Genomic DNA, 22264 nt, shown 5'->3' with positions numbered 1-22264 from the left:
TTTTAAGTTCCTTGGAACCGAATGGTAACAGCAACATAGATGATTACTTGTATCTTAGTGCCAATGTAAATGCAACAAAAACAAATCCAAAGCTATGAGCTAAACAAGCAGAGAAGAACACACCGAAGGAAGTTGCCAAGTGTTCTGTCCAAAAAAAGCACCGCGCTGCACAAATACTGTGGAGGATCAATGCGGTGTGTTAACCATGGACTGGTTGATTTAAGGACTTGGTTTTATCCAAGGTACTACTCAGCCATTTGATTTACTGATTTAGCCATTTTATGACATTGTACTTTGGCTAGAACATTTATATTACTACCAATAATAAGCCGAGACTTTTTAATTATTCCTCTTCACTCAGGGCCAGCTACCCTGCAGCGGAGGAGCCTCATTGTGTTGTCAAGGACACTTGAGCGGGGCACCTGTTTGTTGTTGACTGGGCTTGAACTTGTGCGGTCTGAGTTGAAGGACGGCCTACGCACCACTCCACACGGCTGCTGCTCGCATTATGAGAGGCTTCTTTTTTTCTTTTTTGTATCCAGAAACGATGGGTTTCTGAAATTACATACAGCCTGGGAATGTCTATTATACTATTATAAGTGGCGAGGAATAAAACAGTCTCAAATAGTTGGTTGTGTTTGAAAATTAGAAGGAGAGTGAAATAACTATTTGCAGATTATAATACATTTATTTTTTATTCATCATCCGTCCCCTGGGCTCACTTAAAAAACCTTAATGCCTTAGTGTAAAACTCGTTTTTAAAAAATCTCTGCTGAATTGAAGCTCCATCCACCAAATTGTTTCTCTTTGTTTGGGGGCCATAATAATAATAATCATAATAATAATAATGTAATACTTTGTTGATCCCTGGGGAAATTCTGGTCCCCCTCTCCTCTCAGGGATTAGAGGTCAGGGCCATCTGAAGACGAGCATCCAGGAATTCTTTTGAATTGCTCACAACACTTGCAGTCGAGGAGCTCAGCCAGATGTTTGGTTTGATATCATGTTTCCCAGCTGGAGGGTGCTCCCTGGATTCATTACACTGGTGATCATGTGACTGTACATTCAGATAGGAGCAGGATCAAATCCACCCTCCATGTACTCACAACACACTCATTGCTTGGCATAGAAATGAGCAACTGGCCGTGTGTTAGACCCCTCCCCCCAAACACAGATCATCCTATCATAGCTTAGCAACTGTAACTAGGCACAGTCAAGCTGTGTAGTCTTTTGATATAATTATCTAAAACCAAAAATAATGGGGCAAATGTGTAAAGAATGGATGCTGATGTGTTTGTGAGGAGCTGCAATCGTTCACTTGAGTCAACTAGCTTACCTTGCAATAACTATACGCTACAGCACAAAAACAACGCCGTTCATTAGCATGTTTCCCACATGGATCATTAGTCTTTTTTATGCTTGGCGACATGCAGCTTCAGTATTTTATAACCTTTACCTCACTTTTTATTTTTCACTCCGATAAATGTTGTAGCACCCAGGGTGACTTTTTACTATAAACGCTCAAAGTGGTGGTTATTCCAACATGATGGTATATTTACAGGGGTGACAGATTGTTCATTGGCAGAGCTTTGCCCCCGAATACGCTGCTAAATGAGGCACTGAGGGGCTTAACACGTCTGTCTAACAGTCTGGTCTGAGAGTGACTGGACGGAGAGGGATGGAGGAGTGACGGAGAGCCAGTCTGCTCCGTCCTAATGGTGTCATCTGTGAAAAGGCCCTGGTCTGCTCTGGCCTGGTTGCATTAAATCTGGTTTGGACTCTATAGGGGTTCTAGATGGTTCCAAATCAAAGGGATCAGTGACACTTTTCTTGCAGTAGCTGTTTACACACATTAGTTGGCCGCTTCACTGAGGCGTCAGCATTTTTTTTTTTTTTTTGTGAAGCTGATTTTATAGCTGTGTAGTTGGTGATTTCACTGTAATTGTACAGTATGTTGGATGTCATGTGGAGCTGGGGACAAACACCCATTTGAAGGGTCTGCAGTGTGTCTTTCCAAAGACTGCACCCGCTGATTTAGCCTGATTTGTGATCTCTGTCACAGTTGCCGGAGCCGCTGGTTAGAATGGGAAATACGTCTCTTGACCATCCGTGGCCCCTAGTTAGACCCCGCTGCTGTAGAGTCTGGCTGTTTGGGAAAAACATGGCAGGCAGGAGGAAATGATGAATTCCCCGGCCTGAGCTCCTCTTGCCACAAAAAGGATGGAGAAGGTGTGAAGTGAGATGACACATGAACAGGCATCATGACAGTGACACAACGTTGGCTCTCAGCACCTCCGTCCTCCATTTCGGGGGCTGTCGACCCGTGTTCCAAAGACAGCCATGTGTCTGGAAATGATTTCTACCTCCAAAGCTAACAGAGTGAGATTGTTTTCTGTTGCTGATGCGAGGAGCACCAGATGTCCTGACTGATGAGGGAGCTCATCAGTCAGGACATCTGGTGGAGGAGCCTTTATGGCACATGAATGCCTCGATTTGCTCCGTATTCCACTCTTCTTTTTTTTAAATGTAAAACTGCAATAATGAATATTTTTAATACAAGTATTATGTGTAGTGTGAAAGAAGCCAGAGAGAATCTTAATAGGGAGTTTTACCGTCTCCTAAGTCATTACTTTCTGGCCCACAGCTTCACCCTTACTGCTCACAACCACGTTCAGCTGCAGTCAAAGCAACAAAAGCTCTAAAAACAAAATGTTCTGTGCATGCTGTTCCCAGTACAAATCCACAAACATATTTATTTACATATGATGTTGTGATCGGGATGAAGGATATTATTGACCAGTGATAAAAAGAAAAGTGTTGAACCCCCTTTCTAGACACTAATTACAATGTTAGATGTCGTAAACTACACTTCACTCAAACTCAACAATGAGCAGCCATGTTTGTAGGCATTCGGCTCCATGTCGTCGTATAAGACGCGTCATGCAATCTCGCCAAAAACAAACATAAACTCACGATAACGTGGCAGTAATAGGGTGGCAGTGTGTGTAGTTCCGTTTGCTACCACCATCCAAGAAACAAACTGGTATCCGGCACTGGGGGCGCAGAGCAGCAGCTGGGGGTCGGCAATATACTCAGCTACGTTCTCACTGGCGGCCCCGAAAGGCTGGGGGGCTAGTTAAGAGTAGTAAGTGAGGGGTCAGCCAATGGCACCCCTACGAGAGGACCTTGATGATGCAGCCGTTACTGGCCACCCAAAATATTTACTGTTATAAGGTGATAATTAGTGTTGTTGTGTTTACAGCCGGTTACACTGCCCCTCAGTGGCCAAAGGTATGCAAGTAAAGTAAAATGAAGTCATAATTAAGCAGGTTTAATGAAGATCAGCCAAATCCCTATGAACAAGGGTAACCTAAGATGTGAAAGGTCTACCAAGCAGCCAAATGCTATGCGAACACAACAGAAAATATGTTATTGGTCAATAATTTAATGATTATTAAAGATTAATAAAAGGTGTCCTTTGATTGTCTTTTCTCTATTCAGCTGGTCGTCCTCCATAACTTCCACTTGTCTAGTGATCCACACCCCTACCCGTCTCCATGATAAAGCGGTTTTATGTCTGTGTGGACGATGATTTCCAACCTTTCTGATTGAAGAAAGGTATTTTATATATATATTTTATGAAACTGTCTGGGCTGCAGCCCAACCCCGGCGTGCGAGGCCAGTTGGGCTCTGCCAGGCCCTCACCCCGGATCCCTCCGCCACTGCCTCCCCTCCACCTTCCTCCGCCTTTGGTATTGGGGTCACGTCTCCCTCCATTGACAGGAAAGACTTCTTTGGAGGGCGGATTAAAAGGCCTGCAAACCGATCCTGATGGGAGGTGTCTGGCAGCTGATGTTGCTGGGTGATATGTCACAGCGCTGACGAGTGGAGAGGAGATGTGATGGTGGTGGTGGGGGGGGCACAGAAGTGGAAACTTCTGATTAGCTTTGACTGTGTGTGTGTTTGTGTGCGTGTATCCATCTATGTGCATGTGTTGCAACGTCCATTTTGCACTGACCAGAGATGAAAGGAGAACAGTTGTTAGTCTCCTCTTATGATGGCTGATTAGAGTGATGCAACCGAGTGAAAGCAAGCCTTCTCACACACACACACACAAACAACATTTACTAAAGATGTGAAAACACACACACTCACGCACAAATTTGTCAGTGTGACTTCCTCTCATTAATGCAAAAGAAAGCTCCATCTCACTGTCAATTGTCAGGTCGCCAGCTGGCTCGTTCCAACATCACACTGAAGTATTCTTTGTTAGCACTAAGAGGATGAGGGCTTTTGTGAAGTGTGTGTGTGTGTGTGTGGGGGGGGGGGGGGGGGGGGGGGGGGTGCTCTAATGGCAGATGAGTGACCCAGTCAGAAAAGGTCAACAACACTACAGGGCTGATGAGGTGAGACGTCCTCCACTCACCATCTAATTAAATGTCAGTGAGTCGGATTGGATAGAGAGACAGAAGCAGGGGGGTTTGAAGGGGGGGCAGGAGAGAATGGCAGACAGGTAGACAGGGAACCAGACTTGGACTTATGTGTTACATGAACTTTGACTCTGGCAGCTGAGAGTTCTGGAGAAAAACAAGGAGAGAAACATTCATTGGTATCTTGATGCTGAATGCTTTTCTTTCTGCTTTCTGTCGCCGTCGATCCATTCAGCCTCGTGAAGCTCTCTGATCCCATTTGATCAGCCATACATTCACACACTCGACATGTAGCCTCCAACAGCCACCACACATGCTAACAACGACGGTAAAGACATGGTTCCCACTGTCAGACATGCAGGCTTGATTCATTTCTTTAAATTATAAGTAACAAAATAAGTATTTAATATTCAGTTTATGGAGTATATTATTTTTAACATAGCTTGAGGCTATTTTCGACAAATTGAAAAGATCAAATAAATTCATCAATAAAGAAAATGCAAGTGAAGTGAGCTGAGCCGATAGTAGAAGGTGGAGTTAAAACACTGCAGCCTGCTGATTGGTAGAGAAACACCACTGAAACCACTAAACCCCAAGGTTCCACCAGCAGTGAAGGCATTTTATGGAACGCATACGAAGATGTCACGGCAGTTTCACACACCATCACTATGGCGACCAGGTAAGAATCCATGATGCACCAAGAGGGTACTATCTGCAGTCAACATAAAAAAACTATCTTTCGTATCGAAAAAAAGCACCCTGGAGCAGAAGTGAATTCCACGTTGAAGTGCCTTAAACTTGTATTCTCTCTGCTGGCCATCAGGGGGCGACTCCTCTCTGGTTGTATAGAAGTCTATGAGAAAATGGTCCTACTTCTCTCTTGATGTATTATCTCAGTAAACATTGTAAACTCAATCTCTAGTTTCAAGTCTTCTTCAATCCAGCATGATGTTCATTTAGTACATTATGGTCCATTTAGAGTCCACCAGACCAGAAAGCAGGGCATGATTTAGGGGGCGGGGCTACCTTGTGATTGACAAGGCGAAACCACCGCGTTGCTACCGTGGCCTTGTTAAACCTCTACCACGCAACCAATGCAGTCAGCTCCAACTTCAAGAACTCCAACTTCTGCTTGTATTCACTTTGACTAAAGGCTGAGAAAGTCTCGGTGGGTGTGAGTTCCTTGGAGCCGGCTGCTGCCTGGTTTGTTTACAGAACATTAGTTTAGGAGTTGAGAACCTGTAGGCAGAGACCAAACTGATGGCCTAGATGCTGAGCACTCACGCTGTGCAGTGTGTGTGTATGTGTCTGTATTTCGAGAGCAGGGTCCTTTGGTTTTTTCTTAAGGGAAGATATCGGAAGCGTCTCCTCACCCCCGAAGAAACTGTTGAATAATTCACCATGCCCCAGTTTCTGCCCATTAGGTTGACACACTGCTGGAACTCTCTCGGCTGGAGTAGTTGACAGCTTTCTTACACTTATATAGACCCACATGTGCAGACAAGGTCACAAACACAATATATATATATATACACATACACAATATATCGTATGAATACACAGTATATTGAAACACTGATGTTCTTTAAAAGACTTTTCTTTCTCCAGTTGTATAAAACACATTTTGATTCTGTCACGTAAGCGTCTCTTCTCCTGTCGTTTTTCTTCCTCCCTTTCTTTTCACCCTTTTTTTCGCACTTCTTATTCCGCCTCCACTCTCACCGTCCCTCATTTCCATTCCCGGTCTGTTGTCCTGTCTCCTCACCTGCCAAATTTTCTCTCAGGTTTTTTTCCACAATGCATGCATTGATTACTGTCACCTTGATGTCGCTATTTCAGGGGTTTGCTAAGGTGTCGCTCTCAGCCTCAGTCTAACAGCTGTGCCGCAAAGATTTATGACTCCCGCATTTAAATTAAAACCTGCGACAACAGATTTCTTGACGACTCGAGGGCAGCGTAGACAAGCTGTGAGCGCCATCACGTTTTGAGTTGATATGGCAAACTTGATGAACTGTTTAAACAAATCAGATCTGCACCCATATTCTATATTCTCATCTATCAGGTGATGATTTGCTCCAGTGGGCAGGTCGTGTTTCTTTGGTTCAGTTTGTCCGTTCGTCAGCAGGGTTACGGAAAACGAGCCTGATTTTAATGAACCTTTAGCGTGAAATAAGGGTTAAGGTTAAATCTACAAGCAGATCCAGATCAGTAATCATGAGATCCATTGTTAATTAAAAATTATATTATTATTATTATTATTGTTATAATTATTATTATTATAGACATGTAACTGGAAAAATGTTGTCCGCTGTGAATGAAAGTCTAAAGTCAAAAGCTGTTTCCATTTAGCTTTGTCATCTTTGAATCCCTCTCATCAATCTCCCTCTCAGCCCATAATTGCAGTCTTTTCCATTTCTTATACACTGCATCTGAGCCTCGGAGACTGGCTGATGTTGTTTCAATACGCTCAATATTCTCTGAGAGCTAAAGTGAAACACAAGTGATGGAAGTCAATAAAATTTCTATGAGGTTTCCTGGAACGCACACTGTTCAAATATTGAGCCCAGCTTAACATTTCAAGTCCATCTTCCAGCCTGTTCCTGGTGATGCAAGCTCAGATATATTCTAACCCAATAATTCATATGCGGATATGAATGTTTGAGCTATGGCAGAGGAAATTAAACTGAATTAATGATAATCAAACTGGAGGTGCTGTTGCTATCTCAGGCCTGGCAGGAGAGGGAGAATACATCTACCTGTCAGTCTGTCGTCTACCTTCTGCTCGTTACAAACTGCTTACAAAGTGAGTTCCCTTTTTTCTCCTCGGAGAAGCAATTTTCTGTGGAAATTGCTTCATTTCTGCACAGAGAATATCTTTTGTTGTCTGATTGGTCTGGTGAGCATATCTACTTAATTGTCACTGCTTCCACTAATGAACGTCACATTGGGAGGCTGCTTCGTCTCGGCATCAATTTTTCAAATGTTCTTAATACAAAAAATAAAAAAATATGAATGTATTCTCACAGTATTATGACATTTCTTTTTAATCAAAATCAAACTTGTATTTAATCAGTTTGGGCTAAATGTCTATCGCTCATATGACGATTTCAAGCAATTGATAATGAGGCTCATTACTTTGTGCAGCCGTGACAGGATGCAGGCAGTTTAGAGCATCTTCTCCCATCTTCCACACTCGCATCTTCCACACTTTTTGCATTTTTTTTTTTGTAAATTCAGTGTCCCGAATGAGCCGTCTTATCTTCATTATATCCCTCTATTGCTGGATCTCTCCATCCTCGGTGCTAATGATGGTGCTCCCTCCTGAATCCGTCTCCTCTCTTTTCTGTCTATCCATCTACTTCTCTACCTCCCTCACCGCGTCGGTGCTCCAGACTCTAATGATGGAGCGATCTATGTGTGGCGGAGTGAGAGTGTGTGTGTGTGTGTGTGTGGACAATGAGCTGTCCATCTACAGTCCAGTCAAGCACCCCAAACACTGTTATTATGGAGTGTAGGACATTCACAGTGTGCAGATACATGTAGCCACACAGGGATGCTGAGAAAGACTGCAAGACTTCATAAGCATGATTGTGATTATATATAAATATTACACCACAACCACGGGAGAAGGAAAGGTAATAAATGCTATTAAACACTTTCTGTGAGATAAAAAATACCTTATCTGGTGGTTTTTAGCTTTATTCCATCACTATATCCATCTATCTATGAATATTTGGGACACAAAAAAAGGCTCAGCTGCAGCTGACCTTCAATTAAAGTCAAAATGGCCCCCTCATTTATCACAGCATCGCTGACACCACGGGGGGGAAACTGCACCCTGAAACCCTGCAAACCAGAGTGACAAAATGCAACGTGACAGCCGGAATAGAACAAATTCATGCCTGCGTGCACAAATCAAGAGCCATGCACGAGTATGTGGTCTAAGAAGGGGTGGGTCCAGCCTTCAGAACAGTTTCCAGTTAGCTGCTTTCATGCAGAGACCTGACCTGTGTCCATTTCACACAGAAGGCTTCTTCAAGAAGGGAAGCCTCCAGAGCATGGAGAGATGAAGGAGCTGCAAATCTATTTCTTATAAAGACCCAGTGGTGTTTGCACTACAAAGGTTGGGTGGTGTTTACACTGGGTGATTGGGGAGGCTGAGGAAGGGCTCGGACTTCATCCTGCTGTCGATGAAACACGGGGTGTGATCATATTGGAACGCTGTGTTGACACCCGACGATGAAGTTGGTTCTGTGAAATGACGTGTGCTTTCAGTCGCTACATCTACGGAGCAATATCGACCCGGACGCTCCCGAACCATAAATAAACACCGCCGTGGACGTTGGACCTCACCAGAGAACTACTCGTACTCAGAGATCTGGTTTTGAAGTGATCAGACAACTTGTAACATGTAACACATTTTCCATAATTCCCAAGTGGTCCAGGTCCAAGTCATGTGGTCATAGAAGTCATGTACAGAAAGACACTTGTTGGACTTAAAGGGCCACTGATAAGCATTCCAGGGGATCTAACATTCATAACTATGAATTCTCATATTTTGTAATCAAATATTTTCTAGACATGTAAAATGAATCAAATATTTCAAATGGCATTGACATTTGATTTTGTTCTTATCATTCTGAAAAACACAAACACATAATTGAGGTGACATTAATAGAAATAAGACAAAAACTGAGAATGAAAGGATTCATCATAAGAGTTTATGACTTGGTAACTTACAGTCTAGTTCAGGAGTTCTGAGAAACTCTTTCTGCATCCTCTATGCGTAACCCGACAGTGTAACATCACCTATGATGTAATATTCTCTCATCTTTTTTTATTTCTGTTACAGAACGCCGCTTTCTGTCGCCTTGTTGGCACTTTTAATCATGTTTGAGAGACAGCTGTCACTGCGAAATACGTTATGTTTTTCTCTGCTAATTTCAAACAGCAGGACTTGAAGCACTCGTCACGTGCACATGTCACGCCCCTTCCACCGCCTCGGAGGCTGACCTGGACAACTTCATCAGGCAGTTGGCTGACATTGGAGGTCGTCAGCTTCATCTAGTCCACCTGGGCCTTCTGGGTTCTCAGTGTCAAGGACAGATCCATCAACGGCTGAATTTCAAGGTTGCAACATTAGTGTTGAGGGTCCTTCAAATTCATTTCAGAGGATTTTGAAGGGGCTGCACCGTGGTGTAGTGGGAAGCACTGTCGCCTCACAGCAAGAGGGTCGTGGGTTCGATTCCCGGGTTCCTTCTGTGTGGAGTTTGCATGTTCTCCCCGTGTATGCGTGGGATCTCTCAGAGTTCTCCGGCTTCCTCCCACAGTCCAAAGAAATGCAGGATGGAGATAGGTTAATTGATGACTCTAAATTGCCCGTAGGTGTGAATGTGAGTGTGAATGGTTGTTTGTCTCTACATGTCAGCCCTGTGATGGACTGGCGTCCTGTCCAGGGTGTATCCTGCCTTCACCCAATGACAGCTGGGATTGGCTCCAGCCCCCCTGCAACCCTGAATACAGGATAAATGGTAGACAATGGATGGATGGATGGATTTTGAAGGGTGCACTCACACTTTCCTGTCCGCATATTTGAAAAAGGTTGTGTATCTCCATTCAGTCTAAAATTATTGTATTTAAAAGATTGCTTAGATTTTAGTTGCACAGCCTCAGACTCATTCAACATGCAGAGAGGAAGTGGTGAGCCGTCATTTGTCTTGTGTTTGTGTCTGAAAGTTGGTGGCTTGGCCCGCTATGTTTTGTAACACCTAGGTTGGTTAGTGAGCATCATCCAGAGGTTTGGTGCTTGTGTGTTAATTCTGCTTTATCTGACATTTTGTAAAGGACAATAAGATACAACAAGATCGGATACAACAAAAAAACTTTATGCCAACGTATTGATACAAAAAGCCCCAAAAATCTTATATTATTACTTTTTATTATTATTCAACAACACCGATGGATCTCAAATCGAATATGATAAATTGGTTTGTTTTTGCAGCAAACTTCAATGTTAAAATAATAAGCAATGACTGGATTAAATTTGGTTTGAGTTTTATTCGATGAAGCTTTGCCACTTGGATCACCCTGTGGCTTCTTCCACCTCACTCCATTTCATGTTGTCCTGCAGCCGTGTGTTTGTGTATGTGTGTGTGTGTTTGGTTGAGTTTGTTGGCTTGTTTTATATACCTTTGTCAGTATGCGGCGGTGTCGCCCTGCAGGTTAAGCTGCTGTTTTTCAGTCAGGACATTCCCGCTGCAGCTTTACTGCCACAACAAAACCAAACAAACGTTTGAATTTGGTGGCGTGGTTGAGCTCCGGTGCTTGAGAAACAAGTGAGCTAAGATGTCAACGCCGACTGTTTGTGAGCGAGACGAACAGCGACACAAAAAATCTGAAATCACCTAAATCTAAATGCTAATGCTAATCTAGAGGTGGTGCTGGTGACACCACACTTTTGTATGTGGATAAAGACATCCAGTATACTGCTATGGTTGGATGGTGAATGGAATGTATGTATTTAACAACTTCTGCCTGCCTGACTCCATTTGTGGCAGATGCTTTCCATCGTGCATGCAGAGCTGGTGAGTGTTGTGTCCTGATTAATTACTCCACTTTATGAGAGTCTAGGGTGACTCAGTAGCATGGGATGTTGCTCAATCAGGCTCATACAATAGCAGTGGCCTGGTTCTGTGATCCGTATACTCCAGACATTATCGACTAAGCTGTGCAGCCCAACTTTTCCACTGTGGGTCATTTCTAGGCCTTCACATCTTCCAGACACATTTCTGATGAGCTCTTGTGTCCTAACAGCCTGAATTCAATGTCTACGTTTCATGCAGTTGATACAAATCCAATTTAAACTCATATTATAAAACATTGGAGCTTCCTGCACCAACCTCTGTGTAGTGTTGCCATATGTTGGTGCGAGCCAGTCTGATATCTGTTTAATCTGTTCAAAATCCATGGAGATTGATTCACAAATAAACTTTTTTTATCCAAGACGCAAATAATTCTAAGTTTAAATTCTGTACATGCTTAAGAAATCCCAGGTTTTACCTTTCTGGTTTAGCTTTATTTTGAACACTAACAACAGAAGCTCATTTCCAGCTTGGTCTGTAAATAATTACATTCCCCCATAAAACAACCCAGATACCCAAATGTATGAACACAAGCAGTAAAAAAGTAAGGTTTTCATGACATTTCCCCTTTAACATGGTTGTGGCACGACTAACTGTATCTAATATGAATCAAATTCTCTACATTTATAATAAGGGCAAACAAGGATATTAAAGCAATGAACACTATACACATTACATACAAATAATCTTTCATTTCTCAAAAGAATTACAAATGGGATCCACTGCTTTGACCGGATTAATCATATTGTCAGCGTGATTAAATGTCACCATGCCCGATCCCAGTTAAGCTTACAAAAAAAATGATAGAAAGAAAAAAAGCAAATGATTAGATATGTTTTGTTCATATTCATTACTCCATCCAGGAATTTGCCTTTTGATATCTGCTTTCGGCAGTTTGTACCAGAATCCATCCCCCCAGACCATATCACATGGCGTACTGTAATCAATAAAAGAGCAGAAAAGGCAAAACAATACAAATCAATATGTTTCAGTAAAGAGATGTGATCAGTGGTGGAGTAACTCTTTCTACACCGCTGCCTTTAAGGATTGTATTATCCATACAGAAAGCACAGGGACGTTGGGTATAGTTTAGCCAAACGACTGTTGTTTATTCAGTCTCACTGATATAAATGAATTGGACAAAATATTAATGAACACATCTGCTGTGATATTTTGTCTTTCCGTTTACACCAGTAGTAATTAATAAAAGATGTCAAAGACACTAATAGCCACAGAGTAATTTTCTTTTCTCTCTTCATGTGAATGAGCCCGAAAACGAGGCTTCACCGAGGGTTGGGAGGCGGGGTTGAAGGTCTATGGGCGTGTGAATGTGGGGGATAGCCGGAAGATTGGGGTCATTTTTATGGATTTTATACTTAAAAGTCAAAATTATTTTGCCTCATGTGCCACTTTGCACCTTCCACTGGAATGAAACGCTCAACATTGCGCTTCATTTGATAAGCAATACACCTGACATGGTATTTTTGCACCACCAATGCTAGAGTATATGCCATTTAGCTATGGTAATAAAACACAATTCAAACACAATGCTTGACATGAACAAAAGCTAAAAGAAAAGTCCATATTTTTATTCATAATATTTTCTGTAACTAACTGGGAGCCTTTGTATAGATTTTAAAACTGGAGTAATGTGCTCTGTTCTGGATAAATCACTAATAGCAGCATAAATGAGCTGCAGCTGCTTAATGGTTCCTTTGGGAAGACCAGTTAAAAGGGCATTACAATAGTCCAGCCTACTGGAAAAAAGAGCATTGGATGAGCTTCTCTTGGTCACTTTGGGACACCACAGCCGTGATACTAGCTATGGGTTTAATATGAAAGAAGGCTGTTTTAGTCATTGCTCTAATGTGGTTGGTGGATGTGAGACCTGTGTCTCTTCCTACAACACCGAAATTTACGACTTGGTCTTTGGTTTTAAGAGCCTGAGATTGGAGATGTTTGAATGTTGGCTCATCCAATTATTCATCCGCTCTAAACAATGATACAATGAGCCTATTGTGCTGATGCCATCAGGGGAGAGGGGCGTACATATCTGAGTATCATCTGTATAACTATAATAATCAATATTGTTTTTCTGCAGCTGAGAGTTGAGGCCAAATTCAGTGTGTAGAGATCAAATGGAAGATGCCCCAGAACTGATCCCTGGGGGATTCTGCAAGTCAACACCACACTATCAGATTCATAACTGCTGTCTCAATAAGATTGAAGACTACCCAATTTGTGTGTAAAATCTCACACAAATATCAAAAGTACCCAACATTCGGTTTGGTGGTCTAACAGTTATAGAGCTAGAAGTCTAAAAGTATAGACATCTATGAGAAAATCACCCCACTTGATTTATTACCCCAGGGGACATTGTTTATGGTCTCAATTGCAAGTCTACTTCAAAACAACCTTATTTGAATTTTGTAAATTATGTTGTGTGTTGGGTGTGTTTAAGGGTGTGGCTACCTTGTGACTGACAAGTTGCTACCACGTTGTTTTCTTCTTTAACCCTTTCATAGTTATCATTTCATGACAGCTAATTGTAACATTTTCATCACCTAAAAATGTTTTGAGGTCCTGTTGTACGTACTTCCACCATCTCGTGTCACTACATGTTGTAAAAAACCCAGATGGCGATGGCCAAAATGATGAACTCCAGGCTTTGAACACAAACCAACGGCAAACCACAAACCAACGGGAAACGATCGGTTTCTTGGGTCCTCAGCAGAACACCCACCAAGGGTGACTCAAGAGACTTGTTTGGTTTTCAACGTACGATTACATTACTCAAGATTTTCACAGGATCTTTGTTACTTAATTAAGGATCAGAACATTTTTGAGATCCAACACAAGCTTTTCCACATTTGTTGAGGAAAAAGCATCAGTGCATAGGAACATCCATCTACTGCTACGACATGAAGTAAACCAGGTATTAGTGGCTCAAGTAGCTTTTTTTCCCAAAGATCAGATCCAACATATTACCCTTTTCAGTCTGCGAATAACTTTCTCTTTCTTTATTTACATAGCAGATATGCACTACCCTCTGGCATGACTACTAGCCTGTATGTTGCTTCTGTTGCTTCAAAATTAGCCCTTTTTTCTATATTGGGTTTATATTATTTTGTCTGTTGCTCAGAGCAGCAGACCATTTCAAAGGGAATTGCAACAACTTTGCGGAGCCTCGGCTCTGACCGGCAGTAATTTGCTGCTGCAAATTAAATTTCTCACAATGTTAATGATGTATGCTGGATTTTAGGAAAACAAAAAAGGACTGCAGCGGCATTATTTAGCTGAAAGACAAAGTCCTTTTCATGTGGTGTGATTTCTGTACAACCTGCTGATTCTCTGAAATTGCAAGTTAAGTGGCAGGTTTCATCATACAAAATAAATAACATTTGAGGGTGCATCGAGCAGCTGTGTGAATGTGGAGCACGAGGCTGCTTGTCCTCCCCTGAACACACATTTGCAACACATTCACACTCTCAACGCATCCAATACCGATGCTTGGTCTGTTTCCACCGGTCACAAGCTTTCCGTATCTTCTCAAAATAAACTTCCAGGCTTGCTGATGCAGCAAAACGATGTAGTTAGGTGTAGGCAAGACAAGCCCATTGAGTATGTAACTTATGTAACAAAACTACAGTTAAATAAGTCAACGTTAACTTGGTTGCACATGGATGCAAACAGCAGTCTCCTGGGTGAAAGTCCTGTGTTTGTTTGACTCATGCTAACCTCTCCTCCCATCATACAGTCTCTCAAAATTACTGATTCCTTATGACAGGAATTTTTCATTTTCCAAAAACCTCCTGTTTGAACCTCACCCATCTCGAGGTTTAAAGTTACGTTTAGTTGACCTCTACACAAGCCGACCGTAAGTAGTCTTTTTCAATATTTAATACTGCCTCACTAGCTCTGGTCGTTGCAGAGTCACAAGGATGCATTTAATTGTGTGTCCATCAGAAAAAAAAAGGATCCTAATTAACCTTCCATCAACAACGTTTTCGAGTTACACAAACGAAATGCACAATTCGTGTCCCTGTACACAAAACCAATAGATCGCATTTTGTCACTTTCACACTTGGGGTCGATCACGCTGTTCATACTGAGGGCCGCTGACCGAGCTGCGATTCTTGCCGAGTTGGGAGTGAGAACAGGTTGACATTTCAGTCCAGATGTGAGATCGACCTTTATGGTGCGACCAGGATCAAACTCATAAATGTTTTATTTTCCAGGCAAATACGTTTAGATTCACTTTGCAATATGATTGGGTCATGCACTCCGGTGATAAACGAGATCCCGTTTGATAAACGTGTTTGCTTGGCCCATGCAATGAGAGGACTGAATTCAGATGTTTTTTGTCCTGCATTCAGCCAGGAAGGTCGAGATCGCGGGAAGTCCTGGTCTGGCCCGGCTATGTGGACGTCTCTAATTTGTGTCAGTTTCACCCCTTTGTAACATTTGGGTAAACACCCAAGTGCTGCACTCTCCCCTAACGTTTGCAGCAGGGCCGCCTCACAGCAAGCGTAGCCTCACATGTAGTCAGCAAAGCGTGAGAGAGAGAGGGAGCCGCAGCGAGCGTCTTTAAGCATTCATGTATTCACTCAGAACTCAGTCAAAGCGGCAAAAGCTGTGAACACAGCCAACTGGGGCATCTCTGGGAAACAGGTCTCGTCCCATTTCATCCTTTATAAATCAAAGCACGCTCCTGGACTTGGATTGAGAACAATGCCCCCTGAATGGGACGCCATCCATGTTGCCCCTCAATGCAAACGCGACATGTTCGTAACTGCTGCGCTGCTCGCACGTGCACATTTCCACCGCGTCATGCGGACAAACAAGCTAGACGCCGCGGCGACGGTGTGTCAGATGTGACTGTGAGGTGTCACCCTGTGAGCTCATTACGACTGATAAGTTGTTGGTGAAAACGAGAGCGAAGCACGAGAGGGCCGGGGGAGTCGGAGCTTTTTGTCCTTCCTCCCACATTCAGCATCTCTCTCGGTTCCCCGCCATTGTTCTCTAATAAGCCCGGCTTCTCGCTGTTGCTCGCATGCCTGTTTGTGTGCGAGGAACATCCAATCATAACAACATCATTATCAGGTTTGTGTTTGAAGCACCACTCTCTTCCTCTCTCTCTCTGTCTCTCCCCCCTCCTCTGCCTCATCTGCTCATCCTTGGCAGGCTCTGGGTGAGCCGGCGTCGAGGAGAGGAAGCGGAGGGAAGGAGGGGGAAGATGTGGAGTGAAGAAACTGTGTTGGCTGCATTAGCATATCAGACACATGGCGAGGGCTGGAGATTGGGTACTGGAGCAGATGTCGATTTACATATTCAACATCGGGGGCCAGCGGTGCATGTGTACATAGGTGTGTGTGTGTGTGTGTGTGTGTGTGTGTAAAACGGATGAGTGTGAAAGAGGCATGAGTGGAATGGAATGAGGGTGGAATCACAATGGAGCTCTCTTCCATCCGAGTTGACCGACGACGCTCATTTCCCTCCGAGAACGTAAATGAATCACGTCGGCGCTCCTTTATTTTTTGGTTTTGTGTTTTTTGGGGGAACAAGACGAGCATAAAAGTACGATAGCCGTGATTGACGGTTGTGTTTTGCAGACTTTTTGGCAGGCTCTGGGATCTGATCAAAGCCTGAAAAGCTGTCCGACAGTATTGATGTAGTTAATTAGAGTAAACACAGAGGCTTGCACACCGCCTCGTTATCTGCTTCTCACATGCGCTAATATGTGTTGTCTTTATATCTCAATCCTCCAGCCCGGAATATGAAAACATCTCCCTCCATCTTTCTGTTTGTTTTATTCCTTCTCTTGGTTTATATGCAAACGTCTTTCCACTTATTTATATTATATCATTGTTATCGATTTCCCAGTGTGTTCTCCCTGTAGCCTCGTAACCTCGTGCTGTATTCGGCTTCTGTCGGTCTTCGTGTCTGTGGGAGAACAGGAGTTTCAGGAATCGGCCTTTGCTACGTTCCAACTTTCCGAACGGCAAGAAAAAGCGAAAGACGCCTGGATCTCACTCAAGCAAAGCATGAAGGCAAAGCTGCATGCACACTATGTCTCAATGATATGGGCAATATAGGCTGCATGGTCTAGAAGGCGTGATGATGGAATATTAGGACTACGTACTCAGGGGCAAATTCGCAAAAATGATTGTGCAGTCTTTGCGGCCACTAAACTTATAATAATAATAATAATAGGACTGTACTGCCAGGCAGATGCCGTGTCAGCACTCCTTTGCTGTTTGCACACATTTTAATGAGGTCATATGCAAACATTTAGTATAAAAACTTTGTCTACGTGTGGCAGGTTGAGTGTTGCTCCACCCCCATTCGGTCAATGCCACCTGTGATTGATTGCGGTGCCACCTGTTAACTAGGTGCGCTTTTGCTGGTGCGCCAACTTTTGACTGGCGTTCAGTGGGAGAGGACTCTGTCTGGCGTGCTCTGGTGGTTCATCAAGCAGGGATTTGTACGGTAGGCGTGGGTGCTGCTATACCTTTAGACATTCTGAATTATGACAGCTGTGTTTTCTGCGGTTTTACAGTGCCGGTCGTGCTGTTGGTGCGGTGGCGGAGGTTCAGCGGTGTGGAGTCTGCTCTCAGCCTTTACCACGAAAATGGTGACGGTGGTTCGGTCCGGGTGTTAAGCCTCCCTCTGCTCGGCTGCTGAGGCCACAGTCTGTTCCTCCGCCTCCCCCCTGCGCTCCGTGTGGGGCGGCGCTACCATTTAGCGGTAACGTAGACTATCAGCGGGGCATTGCAAGGCGGCTGCCTACGGCCCCTAGCCCTGGTGCGCTCTCTTCTCCTTCTCCTCCGTCTGCGCCGTCTTCTGCTGCGGCGTGATCAGCGGAACTATCTACTCAAACTATCTCCCTCCCACCACGACTCTTATTGATTTGGTTTATTTATATTGTTTGCTTATTTTGGTTCGTTGTTTGGATTAAATATTTACTTTTGTTTATTTAGTTAGTATTCGGCTGGTGGGCTTATTGTGTTAAAGGGACTACAGTCTACTCCTGGTCCCTGCCCACAGCTGAGAGTTGGTGTTAAGTTTCTTTTGTTTATTATTTTCTTGCTACTTTGTTTCTTGTTTATTCATATTTGGTTTGTGTTTAACTTATTAGGTTTATTCTTGTCTGTCTGTCTGTCTGTCTGTCTCTGTCTGTCTGTCTGTCTGTCTGTCTGTCTGTCTGTCTGTCTGTCTGTGTGTGTGTGTGTGTGTGTGTGTGTGTGTGTGTGTGTGTGTGTGTGTGTGTGTGTGTGTGTGTGTGCAGTATAATAGTATGTTTGCCTAAGTGTCCCTGTTGAGCGGTATTATAATTTTGTTTTCTTTCTTTTCCAGGACAGGAGCGGGTGTAGCGTGCGGCAGACTCCCCCGGTGGTGGTTCCCCTCTCACTCCCCTGAGTTTGGTGTGGCACTTGGTGGTTTGTAGTGGTTTTCTTTGATTTGAGTTGTCCCCCTATTTGCTTTGGGTCTGTCCGCTAAGCTCAGCCGTAGCCCTTGTCCTGCAAATATTGTTTAATAATAAATAATAATAAATGTATTTTATAAGCGCTTTTCCAAAAGCTCAAAGACACTTTACATACAATAAATGCAGTTAAGAACACAAGACATTCAATTAAAAGCAGCAAAGACAGTATAAAACATAGAAAACAATATAGAACACACACAGAAATTATGTATTAAAAGCTGATTTAAAAAGGTGTGTTTTTAACATGGTCTTGAATGTTGGGAGGTGAGTGCAGGTGCGGATGTGTTTGGGGAGTGAGTTCCAGAGGGAGGGGGCAGTGATGGAGAAGGCTCTGTCCCCCCAGGTTCGGTGCTTGGTCCGTGTGGGTGGTGACAGGATGTTTCCTTGGGATGAGCGGAGGTCGCGGGAGGGGGTGTGGTGATGGAGCAGGTCTGTGAGGTAGGGGGGGGCCAGGTTATTAAGTGCTTTGTGTGTGAGGAGGATGATTTTGAACTGTATGCGGTGAGTGATGGGCAGCCAGTGCAGGTCACGGAGGACGGGGGGGGATGTGATCTCTGGAGCGGGTGTGGGTGAGCAGGCGTGCGGCTGAGTTCTGGATGTATTGCAGTTTATTGAGGAGTTTGGATGGTGAACCATAGAGGATGCTGTTGCAATAGTCCAGTCTGGATGTGATGAATGCATGGATGAGGGTTTCTGCAGCAGAGAAAGTGAGTGAGGGGCGGAGACGGGCAATGTTCTTGAGGTGGAAGAAGGCGGTCCTGGTGATGTGGTTGATGTGGAGGTCAAACCTTAGCTTACTGTCGAAGATGATTCCTAGGTTGCGGGTGTGGGATGAGGGGGACAAAGTGCAGTTATCAAAGGTGAGGGAGAAGTTGTGGCTGGCTTTAGTGCGGGATGTGGGGTCAATGATGATTATGTCCGATTTGTCACTGTTCAGTTGAAGATAGTTTGTTTGCATCCAAGATTTAATTTCTGTGAGACAGTTGCTGAGGGTGGAGTGGGTGTTGTTGGTGATGGCTTTGGTGGAGATGTACAGTTGAATATCGTCGGCGTAACAGTGAAAATGGAGTCCATGTTGACGGATGATCTGGCCAAGGGGGAGGATGTAGAGGATGAAGAGGAGGGGACCAAGCACCGACCCCTGGGGGACACCTTGTGACAGGGGAGCGGTGGTGGAGGTGCAGTTGTTGATGCTGATGAACTGTTGTCGGTTGGTGAGGTAGGAGTGAAACCAGGAGAGTGCTGTGCCAGTGATGTGGAGAGAGGATTCCAGACGGCAGAGCAGGATGGAGTGGTTGATGGTGTCGAAGGCTGCTGTGAGGTCGAGGAGGATGAGGATGGTGAGGTGTCCGGAGTCTGAGGAGAGGAGGAGGTCATTGGTGACTTTCAGGAGGGCTGTCTCGGTGCTGTGTTTTGTGCGGAAACCAGATTGGAATGATTCAAACAGGTTATTGCAGGTGAGGTGGGTTGTGAGTTGTGAGGCGACAGCACGTTCCAGGATTTTTGACAGGAAGGGGAGATTGGAGATGGGGCGGAAGTTATTTGGGTTGTCAGGGTCCAGACCGGGTTTTTTGATGATGGGAGTGATGGCAGCCAGTTTGAGGGTTTGGGGGACAGAACCAGAGCAGAGGGAGGCGTTAATGAAGTCAATGATGAGTGGGGAGATGACAGGGAGGCAGTCCTTGATGAGTTTGGAGGGTATGGGGTCCAGGTTGCAGGTGGAGGTTTTTATTCCGGTCATGATGGTTGTGAGTTGTGCTGGTGATACTGGAGAGAAGTGGGTCAGGTACTGGATAGTGGTGGGTGGGGAGGCAGGGAGGGAGGCAGGCGGGGAGATGGGAGGGATCCTGGAGGTGTTGAGGTTACTGTAAATGGTGCTGATTTTTGTTTGGAAGAATGATAGGAATGATTGGCACTTTTCAGTAGTGAATGATGAGGAGGTGTTGTCGTGAGGTTTGAGAAGGGAGTTGATGGTGGAGAACAGAGCCTTGGGGTTGTTGGAGCCAGAGTGGATGAGGTGGGAGTAGTGGGTGGTCCGGGCAGCGTTGAGTGCTTCTTTGTACTGTTGTAGGTGGTCGGTGTAGGCGAGAAGGTGAACTGTTAATCCGGTTTTCTTGCAGAGTCTTTCAAGTTGTCTTTTCCGGGTCTTCATTTGGCGGAGTGTGGGGGTGAACCAGGGGGCAGAGTGAGTGAAAGAAACTGTTTTTGTTTTGGCGGGGGCAAGCTGATCCAAGCAGGAGGAGAGTGTGCAGTTGTAGTAGTTAACCAGGTCAGTGGGGTCATCAGATGGTGGGCGGGGTGAAGCAGACAGACAATGGATGAGTGAGGTTGAGAGAGCAGAGGGAGAGATGGATTTAAGATTTCTGAAGGTTATGGTCCGGTTTTGTTTTGTGGTGGGGATGGGGATGTCTATGTCCATGGTGATAGCCAGGTGGTCAGAGATATGCAGGTTGTGGCTGGTTAACTGTTGGATGTTGAGATTGGTGGAGCAGACCAAGTCCAGAATGTGACCACGGCTGTGTGTTGGGAAGTTGATATGTTGGGTGAAGTTGAGACAATTTAGCAGTTCCAGGAATTCTGTGGCCGGTTTATTGTCTGTGCTGTCAATATGTAGATTAAAATCACCTAGGAGGAGAACAGATGGCGAGATGGCAGATAGCTGGGTTAGAAGGTCAGCAAGATCAGAAAGGAAGGAGGGATGTGGTTTGGGGGGGCGATATATGATGGCTGTGACCAGAGGACAGGGACCAGAGAGTTTGTAGGTGAGGTGTTCAAATGAGGGGGCGGGAGGAATGGAGATGGTGGTTGTCTTGATGTTGTTTCTGTAGATGGCAGCAATGCCACCTCCCCGGCCCTCTGTGCGGGGTTTGTCCATGTAGGTGTATCCTGTGGGGGTGGCTTGGTTTAATGAAAAATAGTCCAGGGGTTTTTGCCAGGTTTCAGTGAGACAGAGAAAATCCAGGTTATTGTCTGTTATGTATTCACTGAGGATGAGGCTTTTGTTGTTGAGGGAGCGGGTGTTAAATAAGGCTACTTTGAGGTGATGTTGCATTGTGAGGGGCTGTGAGGACCGGGGAAGTGGACGCAGGTTGACCAGATCAGGATGTCTTGTGCTCAGTGGGCGGGGGTGCCTGCATGTGATGATGGTCTGAATGTGAAAAGTTACAGGTTGTGGGTGTAATGACTGATGTGACCAGGGGGGGTGCTAGTGGTCATGAGTGAGCTGTGAGCTGCCAGTGAAGCTTTGGGCGGAGAAGAAGAGTGAGCGGAGTGAGTGGGGGGGGGGTGTGGCAGGTAAACAGTCATGCATGTGCGGTGGTATGGATGGCGTGCTGCAGGTTAGCCGCTAGCATGCGGCTACCGTGCCTGTTCGGATGGAGACCGTCGTTTTTGAAGAGGGGGGAGCGGTTCCAGAACCGATTAAAATTGTCTATGAAGTTGATGTTGCGAGTGGAGCAGGTGGACTGTAACCAGGTGTGGTTTACTCTTTTTTTTATCGCAACTTAGCGTTGTTTTAGGGTGACACTCCGTCTCTCGTCCTCTTAAACTCATTGGTGTAACGAATCTGTGTGCTCTTTATAAGGGTGGTAATTGTATTTCCTGGGGTGCAATTCCCTAGGTGGCATTGTTTGACCATTCTAGACTCTCCCTCCTACACGATTTGGCCACATACGTAAATGAGCCTCATTGCAAAAACAGACCAGGTC

The sequence above is a fragment of the Eutrigla gurnardus genome (genome assembly GCF_963514095.1).
Source record: "Eutrigla gurnardus genome assembly, chromosome: 17".
Taxonomy (NCBI): Eukaryota; Metazoa; Chordata; class Actinopteri; order Perciformes; family Triglidae; genus Eutrigla; species Eutrigla gurnardus.
Note: the sequence above shows the minus strand (reverse complement) of the source record.